Source organism: Zingiber officinale, chromosome 7B, assembly GCF_018446385.1.
Source record: "Zingiber officinale cultivar Zhangliang chromosome 7B, Zo_v1.1, whole genome shotgun sequence".
NCBI classification, from domain to species: Eukaryota; Viridiplantae; Streptophyta; class Magnoliopsida; order Zingiberales; family Zingiberaceae; genus Zingiber; species Zingiber officinale.
Window position 1 is genome coordinate 94,570,597 of NC_055999.1, and position 10,501 is coordinate 94,581,097.

Below are 10,501 nucleotides of genomic sequence, written 5' to 3' on the forward strand. Positions count from 1 at the left end.
AAATTTGATATTTTGGTGATAGGATTGGAGATACCCAAAGTAGGAGTATGAGATTCGTATCAGATTACGAGTGCTTGCCATTTGTTGCTCTGGTAACTGCCATCGAACAGTTCTGACTCTCAATTCTCAAATGAACCATCGGGCGTCGATCCATTCATCATCAGGGTGATCTAGACGGTGGACCGTTGATTCAATGATTCGAGCAGGTGTCGAGCTTCACCACCACAATCTCACATCGGCGTCGGTGATGACATCACTGGGAGCATTATTGAGACTTATCCATTCAAGTAAATGCAGCGTTTTTTAATCGAGTGTATAAATCCACATCCCTAAAGCGGCAACCATCGCTGCTAAGGGGCTCCTTCTTCGTCGTCGTCTTCTTCTTCTTCGGCGTCGTCGTTTGCGATGGGCGCCCACCTGTTGATCATCGGCAAGCTAAAGCTCCTCGGAGGCGGCGGCGGGCATAGCTGCTTCCAGCTGTTGGCTTCCCTCCTCTGCCCCTTCGTGCTCAAGCTTCCCTTCGTCGCCGCCCGACTCCCCAACTCCTGCATTGATCTCGCCGTCTCCATCCGCTTCTTCCTCTTCCGACTGGGCCACGTCGCCATGCGCCGACACTACGGCCGGTGGCAAAGGGCCATCACCCATCTCCACCACCGCGCCACCGGCAACGGCCGCCGGATGCAGGTCCTCGACCCCAGCGACGAGATGCTGACAACCATCTCCATGCTCACGCTCTGAGCCGGATCAAGTTAGTGCCGACGATTCCATCGTATCTTCGGTTTTGTAAATGATGAATCAGAGACGGAAATGTTGGCTTATTCTTAGTCCTCAGATTCTATAAATTGCTGTCTTATAAAAAATTCCCCTCTTTTAAATGCATATAATGACGAGCAAGAACCGTGCAGATTTATCAGCTATTGCAAACTTGTTCCATGCGATAAAGAAATTTCTTGCTGAAGCTTAAAATTGAGAGTAGATCTACTAAAAATTTCCACAGTGACATGATCAGTCATCCAAAACCCTTTTTTAAATACAGATCAGTGGTAATCAGTAAAGAAATAAGCATCTCCTAAACGATTTAACAAAAGAGATTTGTACAGCATTAATAAAAAAAGCAACGATATCAGAAACAGTGATCTTGATGGTCATTGGCGAAATTATCAGCTAACTGTGATGAAAGTATTTGTTCTGAGATTGTCGCAGTAGGGGACAATTCTGAGGTGTCGTTGTCCGGCGTTAGCCTCCCCCAGACCAACCTTCCCTGGAAGGCAACTGGCTCTAGAGATTAGCTGCGATATTCTTTTGGATTGCAGGACTAAAATGCGTTGGATGTGGGGTACAAATGCGATGAGTGAGTTCACTGTCGAAGTCACCAACTAGAGACTTGATTTCCCAACCCCAGCTCTTTCTCATCTTTACTGTACCATGAAAAGGAATGTGAAGGAACAGCTTGATAAATTACCTGTCCATTTGATACGAAAGCAAGAAAATACATCTCAAAGAGGTAAGAGCATCTCAAAGAGATAAGAGATGCTCTTTGGACAGTGTGAAAAATAGAAAATATTGTGCTGATCAGAATCACTGAACACACGAACTGTTAATGGACTTGTCCACTACAAACACAAGATCAAAGAGGTACCCCGGAAAAATTACATCTCAACTAATCAATCTGCTTAATTAGGATAGTATAATACCGTTCAAATGAATGCTGTCAAAGGTCAGAATCTAGCTTTATCAATCATGATGGCAAAAGATGAATACGTTCGTCCCAACATCCTCGCCAATTCATTCCAAGACCAACAAAAAATAAATCACGAACGACTACTAACTCTGTCAATCATGTTGCTATCTTTTCTGTTCTGGCATAAATTCAACACTTCATTGGCACATATCAAATCAAACTGACCTCGGCTATTTTTCCTTGCAAAAGGGCAAATTGAAATTTGCTCATGAGTTATCTCAACAATATTTGCATTCTTCTTTGGAATTATATATATAAATGTGCATAATTGATTCTGTCCATGTCTAAAGTCCCATCATAAAGCTGTTCAAACGTTCACAACTCATCTAGTCTGACAATGCCCCTTATAATTCCTGAAATTCATCCTTCATTACAGCAGGTGCTGGGGGTTTAAGCTTGGGAGTATCAAATCAAACTGACCTCGGCTATTTTTCCTTGCAAAAGGGCAAATTGAAATTTGCTCATGAGTTATCTCAACAATATTTGCATTCTTCTTTGGAATTATATATATAAATGTGCATAATTGATTCTGTCCATGTCTAAAGTCCCATCATAAAGCTGTTCAAACGTTCACAACTCATCTAGTCTGACAATGCCCCTTATAATTCCTGAAATTCATCCTTCATTACAGCAGGTGCTGGGGGTTTAAGCTTGGGAGCTTAACTTTTTTATTATTATTATTATTATTATTATTATTAGTTGTCAGCTCCCATATTTCAAGTTGAGGAATAAATAACAAAAAACATCTTTTAACTAGAAAAACAGTATAGATAAAACAATTATGTTTATGTTTGATAAGGAGAAGGAGGTGTTTCATTTGGCATGGGATCTTTAGGTTAGAGGCTTGTTCTGCACCCTATGATGATTGTCCTTGGCGATGGGACAAACAGTGGCCATAACAGTACCTTGAAATCTTGAGAGAGAGTGAGAGTGAGAGTGAGAGTGAGAGAGAATTACCATGAAATGGACATTACTGCAGTTGTTTGTTAACTTAGTGAGAATCATCATCGAGACAGTGTTTACTCCTTACTTGGCCAAGCCTGCTTTCGCACCGACAACAGATAATTAACCAGCTGTATGTTCAGGAACATAACATGTGCAGGCGGATTAGATCATTCCTCCAATTTTGGGCAAGAAAGCTACAGCTCAAATTATCATGGACTCCATTGAAAATTCCTCAGTGCACGGCTTGACCTGGTAAGATGCAAATTGATAGGCATGTATAAGATTTTTTTTTTTTTTTTTAATGAAACAAGTAAATTGAAATGTATACCAATATGCGACTGGATCAGGATAATTGTTTCCCTAATTGATGCATATAATCAGAGGGAAGGATATGAAAATTTAAGATGTGCTATATTGAATATAAAAAATATATATTATGTTAGAAGTGGAAAAATACTTAAATGGAAAACTTTTCAGTACATGGTGCTGTACTAGACAACTGCTTAGCTCATACAAATGTACAATATGATCAAAATGATGGATTAAGATATTTATTTTAAAAATGATGAACTAGAACAATAGTTGGCCTGACCACTCACCTGTTAATGGTCCTACTTCACACCAACCTTGCCTTCTTTTTGTCCAGAAAAAGGATATATAGCACAATTAAAATAATGAAGCAAATAATTAATACATACATACATACATATAATTAAATAAAAAAACATGCAAGCCTTCTAGATTGTTTGATAATATGCACTCGATCGTTTCTATAAGTTCATACAATAACTAATATTTCTAGGATTTTTGTAGAAGTATCAGGATTTATTTTAATATGTATGACCGCCTAAAACAATCTCTATCAGGATTTATTTTAATCTGTATGACCACCCAAAACAATCTTTCTCTTCACACTTTTGCTGACATATTTCAGACAGTAAAATGGAATACAAAGTAGATTCTACTGCAAAGGCAAATGAACAACTCCAAATATTATTTATATTTGAAATGCATCATACTAAAGCATTTTATTGCCAAAATTCTTGCATCAAAGCTGCAAAGGAATTGGACAAACTGGAAGATGAGGTCGTTGTCGCAAAATAGAAATCAAAGGATAAATTATTGTGTTGCTCACATTCCAGTTCATAGTAAAGCATTTGATCCTCTTCTCCAGGATTTCAATAATTGAATTACAAATACATGGATTTCCTTCTCATAGCTATAGGAACGAATATGGTCAAGATAACATGTCGTTCAAAACATGCATGTCTAAGCAACTAATAAAACATTATGGCTAAGCAAAACTAATATGTCTAAGCAACTAATATGTCTAAAACATCCAACTAATATGTCTAAGCAAAACTATTTAGTACTTGAGCTTAACCTGTCATTGGTTTATTCTCAACTTGAATGTGGCTACCTTGATTTCCTGTCACGTTACATTATGGAGCTACTACTAAACAAGATCTTGATACAGGCAAGAGTTGAGTTGGGGATTCGAAGAAGACATCAAGCCTTTAAGGTAGTACATATAATAATCCACTGAAAATTGGAATAACTATACGGGCGTATATAGCAAAAATGGGTTAACTGCCATTAACTTTAGCTTAAACATTTTGGTTACATGTTTCAATTCTACTAAATCAATAGGTCAATCATATCATCGTGCATAGTCATGGCAAACCCTGTCAACTGAAATATTTCTTTGATTCAAGCAACATAAATACAACAGAAAGAATATGAATTTTACTGAAAAGACTACCACATCCAAATGCTTTCCATGATGCAGGTATAAAATGTTTTACCGGCAAAATATTCAACTAAACATTTTTTTTAGATGAATTATTCACCGACGATTGGGTAAGGCAAAGAATAAGGAGAGAAGTAGGCCATTAACGCAGGAGGATAGAAACATGATGAAGAGGGGAAAAAAGAGATGTATTTGGGATCAAACAAATTCTAATCGACGAACTGGAAAGTGGAAAAAGGGAATGCGATTTGAGAGAGGAGAAGAGGTGAGTGCTGAGCTCGAGTTCGGCAGATTTCATGGCAATGGGGATGCAGACAGGGAAGATACCGAACATGGCGATGGCCGTGTGGCGCTTCCAGTGCTTGGGGAGGCAACAGGGTCGCCCGTCATGCTCCACACCTTGGTCCTGAAATCCTCCACTCCGGCATGAAGCCCGTGCCCTTCTCCGCCGAGAGGAAGAGGAATTTCGCAGCTGTTACGGAAATTAACACGTCGACTAACAATTAGACACGTGAGGGCCACGTGAGATGGCCTACCGTAACTTCTTTTTTTTTTTTCTTGCCCAAGCTATCGTGTAGATTTGATATTACGGTATATTTATAGCCTTTTTTTTTTAAAAAAAAAATCATGAGATATTTAAACTTCTAGACCACCTGTCATGAATCCTTTCCAATTTATTCTATGGATCATCTCAAATTTAATGTTATTTGATTCTCTGTATAGCATTTAAGAAAATTCCATTTTGGGGGTTAGGCAAGTTTTCCAGATCAGTAAAGCTACATATTGAGAATGCGTCCAACTCCAAGAGATTGATTGCAACTTCTTTAGAAATATGCTACTATATTTGATTCTAGAAAAATGATGAAACTCGAACCTGGGGCGATAGATTTGATTCTTAGAGATTGCGTACATGATTGATTCCTACTTACCTCTACTTAATACACATAGAAAAATTGAGGAAACAATGTTTTCGGAAAAAAAAAATTCTTTCCACACTTTAGTTAATTTGACGATAAATTATAAGTTGTTTATATGGGAATTGACTATGAGTTATGAGTGTGTATTTGTTTTTTTACGATGTAGAAAGTGCTTTTGTTACTCTCATGCTTCTTCCCCCGTTCCAACACAAACAATTGAAAGAATAAGCTCGTTTTGGCTTTGTTCTTGATCTCGTTTAAAAGCTGAGAAGACGGAACATACAGGTATGATGTGATTAGAATGATGATCAAGTCGTCATGATCCAGAGGGAGAGTGTGATGAACTATCTTCTATGTTGACCAAGTCATCATAAGGTCTCTGGTCAACATTACTTGCAAGAAGGGCTCGAGTTTCCCCGATCCTTGACACCCCGAAGCTTGAGGCAGATCCTACGGATATATGAGCAGAATAATAGTTAAATAATCAAATGAATGAAGAGTGAGTACGGTGACGTACCCTGGTCTAAGGGGCAGCCTCTGGTAGACCGGTGAGCTAGTTGTGATGCTGACCGAGTCGTCATGGCCCTGAAGGGTAGATGAATGTGAATCGGCTGAGGGGCTGGATCTGAGGGCGATGACACGGAGTTGGACGCGACATGGATTCGGAAGGTGGCACGTATGCAGAAATATAATAGCGGTACGCAGACTAGGAGGTAGTCCTCGAGCTCGGGTTGTGTGATCTTCCTGTCGCTGTCGAGGTTTAAGACCCCGAAGAGGCTACGCAGGGAGAGGGAGGGAGGCAGCCAAGATGGCCTGAGTAGAACAGAAGTGAGCGTGGCTGTGGTGGCAACGACGGAAGAACCCAGTCGAAGCCCTAGTGGTGGCGATGGAAAAACACGAAGCCAACCTCCCCCCTTTTGCATGAACAGTGCACCCCTAAATACCCAAACCCTCAAAATATGAAAAGACTAAAATGCCCCTCTTCCATCTCCTTATTCCTTCTAACCTCACACAATACATCTGTATCACAAGCCTCTCTTTCAATTCTAGTCGAAGGAGGCGTAAGTCCCACTGACTAGATAGTCTATTGTAAAGGTTGAATAACTCCCGAGTACAAAGTCGCATCACTGGGTTAGTCATGTAATATCAAGCATGTATCTATGACGATGTCGATCGAGCAACGGAAGTGGTGTCGAGCAAGTGATAGTAGCGATGCCAATTGAACGGTGATATTGATGAAGCAACGAGTGAGGCGAACACCTGGCAGAGTGGCGAGAAAAACAAGTGCCAACCGAGCAACAAAACAATAATGTCGAGCGGATGCCAAGCAGGCGATCAAGCGAATGACGAGCGATGCCGAGCGAACGAATACCGAGCAGCGATTGGGTATATGCGAGGCAAGCGACTGAATGGGTGCAGAAAGGATGTAGAGCAAATGATTGACCCGATGTCGAGTGGGCAGCTGAGAGAGTGTCGCATGGTGTCAAGCGAGCGACCGAGTAGTGCCTAGATAACGCAGAGCAAATGACTGACCTAATGCTAAGCGAATGTGGATCCCATGAATCGAGCATGGAACCTGTGAGATCGAAGGCAAACGAGAGCGAAAATCGTGAGCTGAGCAGGCGTGAGCCCAAGAACAGAGCAAGAGCATAATCCATGAAATCGAAGGCAAATGGGAAAGAATCACGTGAGACGAGCTGACATGAAGCCTGAGAACTGAGCGAGAGCATAACCCATTAAAATTTATGGCGCACGGAAGCGAAAGTTGTTGGACCCCGTGGCTGTTTTGATGTAATAAACCAAGTTAGGTTGGACCTTATTTTGCTTTAATCCCTATGTCTAAGTGTGCAGGAGCTTAGGAGCACAAGAAGTCTAGTGGAAGACGCAGCTAGCGAGAAAAATGGTACGGGAAGAGAGACGATGGGTTCGGTGCATCCGAGGGACGAAAGGGCTGTGGAAGAGTACACCAATGGACGAGAAAAATGTACGTGACATTTGATGGATGAGAAGATGGAGCGAAAGCTTACTCGAGGAGAAGGACATAAATTGGGTTCGGGTGAACCCTATTTCGGTGGTCGAAATCACCCAGGAAATCGCAATAGCAAAGGAGTAAAATGGAACTGTAAGTGCTGCTAGAAGCGCTTCAAAGGTTGTTGAAGGCGCCTCCGCGCCTTTTGTGGAAGGCGCCTTCCATGGTTGGAAGGCACCTTCGATGAACAGTGCGAAGGCGCCTTCCAAGGCTATGGAAGGCGCCTTCGGCCAGTCAAACAAATTGTTGGCAGCGGATAAAGCCTTATCCGCTGCTGCCTTGTTGGAGGCGCCCTCCATCCACCTTGGAGGTGCCCTCAAGCTGAGGATAGGATTTCCAAGAGCTATAAAAATGCCCCTTGAGCTAGGCAATAGAACATCATCTTGAGAACAACTACTCTAATCATTTCCTAGTCTTTTCTAAGCTTTTCAAAAAGTGTAAGAGGCTTCTCCGCTTACAAAGGAGATTTTTCTAGTAGAGCTTTGCAATAACTTTGGATTAACAACCACCTAGGTTATAACTAAGTCAAATATGTTTGCCTCTTCTTTTTATTAGTTATTCATTTTTGAGATTATAATTATTGTGATAGTAATACTAATCATAGTTGAAAACAGAGAAAGTTTTTTTTTTCTTTTACAGACGCTACGCCATCTGACCGGCCGCCGCTGCGCTAGCAAAAGTCGTGAGCTGAGTGGGCACAAAACTAGCGAGATACTCTGGTCTGAGACCAATGGAGATACCTCAACTCTGAATAGGGAGAAGGAGGCATCAATATGCTGGTTCGATACCAGTGGAGGCTGCTCGACCCCGAACAGGGGAGATGAAGGCTTCAATAAGCTGGTTCGATACCAGTGGAGACTGCTCGACCCTGAACGGGAGAAATGAATGCATCAATAACTGGTCTGAGACCAGTGGAGACTGCTCGACCCCGAATGAGTGAGATGGAAGCTTTAATAAGTTGGTCCGAGACCAGTGGAGACTGCTCGACCCCGAATAGGGGAGATGGACGCATCAATAAGCTGGTTCGAGAGCAATAGAGACTACTCGACTCTGAACGGGGGAGATGGGGCTTCAATAAGCTGGTCTAAGACTAGTAAAGACTGCTTGACCCTAAATGGGAGAGATAGAGGCATCAATAAAATAGTCTGAGACCAGTGGAGACTGCTCAACCCCGAATGGGGGAGGTTGGGCCCTGATATGAGTGGAAGCAAAGCACGTAGCAATATGAGAGAGCAGAGCCCGCAACACATCTAATCGGGGAGTTGAACCTGTTGGAGTGTATACTAAAAGCCTAGCTTTTGTAAACATTTATTTTTGAAAATAAAAGAATAACATTGGTCAATATCTACATTTATTTGTTAAATGTAATTGTTCAATTAATTTATATAGTAGATAACATGGAGTGTGGTGTCACACTCAGAAGATCATGTTGTCGGTTCTCTATAAATTATAAACAGTTGCTCATGACTAAGATGGAAAGGAACAAACCATCAAAATAGTCGTAGTGTAATTAAGTATTAGTTTATCTTGACCAATAAATTACACTGATACATTTTAAGTGTATTGAGTAGAACCATTTAGGTAAGTTATTTGTGTACTGACTTATTAAAAGAACTAGACCTTAGTTATTATGGAAGTGTGTGCTCTTAATCCTAATATAATAACAAGCACATATATTTAATATTTATTTCTTTGACTTATCAAAGGATGAGGTTTAGCTCGATAAATCAATATGCCCGATAAGTTGGGAAATGATATTACTTATAGTGTGTGTTGTTGATTATAGAAGGAATATGTGTCCTAGTTATCTAGGTTGAGAATGTCCCCAAGAGGAGCTCATAAGGATTGTCATGTTAAACCCTGCAGGTGGACTTAGTCCGACATGATAATGAAGTTGAGTAGTACTACTCTTGGAGCTAGATATTAATTAAGTGAGTTGCCAGTAACTTACTTAATTAGTGGACATTCGTAATCTTAAACACAGGGAGACTAACACACTCATGATAAGAAGGATCCCATAATGTAATTTGGGATTGGTGCGGTAGTGCCATAATAACTCTCTAGTGGAATGAGTTATTATCGATGAACTTGAGTTGTGTGCTCGGGGCGAGCACGAGATACTCAAGCTCATCGGAAGGTCAAAACCAATTTCTCGTCTAGGTCCCTATCGTAGACTCATTATAGCCTCAAGTCCATCCAAATGTAAGGCTCTTCTTGGTGTCCAAGAAGGGGGCCGGACCATTGCTTGGTGACCAAGCAATGGCCGGCCACATCCTCTTATAGGGGCTGGCCCTATTGCTTGGTGACCAAGCTTGTAGGGGCCGACCAAGATTAATTCAAATAGGAGGGGTGTTTTGAATTTTTAAAATCTTCTCTTTGTAGAAAACTATAAGTTTTAAAAGAGAGATTTTAATTTTAAAAACTTTCCTTATTTGAATTAGGCCACATGTTTTAATAGAGAGTTTTAAAAGTTTTTAAACTTTCCTTTTTTAACCATCCTCATGGTTTAAGAAAAAAAAAAGGAAGATAAGTTTTAAAATTAAAATTTTCTATCATCATGTTAAAAAAGGAAATTTTATAAGAGAAGTTTTGAATTTTAAAATATGGTTTTATTTTTAGAACTTTTCTTTTTTAACTCCTACTTTAGGAAAGAGAGCTTGTAAAATTTTATAAGAGTTTTTCTTGTAAAATTTTATAAAAAAATATTTCCTTTATTCCCTTGATGAGGTGGACAACCACCTTGCTTGGTGCCCAAGCAAGGGGCCGGCCATATTAAATTAATTAAAATCAACACAAAATTAAAATTAGTGATTGATTCAATCAAGAGGAAAGAAAAGGAAAAATTAAAAGGGAAAAGGAAAAACTCTTGGATGATTTTATTTTTTGTAAATTTTTTTTCCTTATTTGCCTTGGGCAAGTAATATAAAAGAAGGGGTGAGGGGGCTTCATGAAACACAACTCTTATTCTTTGGCTTGGAGACTCTCTTGGTGGCCGGCCCCTCTCTCCCTCTATTCTCCCTTTGCTCTCTTTTCTATTGTGGTGGTAGTGGCCGAATATTACCAGGAGGAGAAACACTTTTGGGTGTTGTTCATCTTGGAGGATCGTCGCCCACACGACG

The 10,501-nt window shown here is 40.5% G+C and overlaps 1 long non-coding RNA gene across 1 annotated transcript; it reads right to left on the minus strand.

Annotated features, from left to right (window-relative positions):
* Window positions 1-2,474: 2,474 nt before the first annotated feature.
* On the minus strand, window positions 2,475-4,937 carry LOC122006352. The gene is made up of 2 exons (XR_006118682.1): window positions 4,764-4,937; window positions 2,475-2,935 (listed from the first exon to the last, which is right to left on the minus strand). It is a non-coding gene; the product is annotated as an uncharacterized LOC122006352 (long non-coding RNA).
* Between the last annotated feature and the right edge of the window lie 5,564 nt (window positions 4,938-10,501).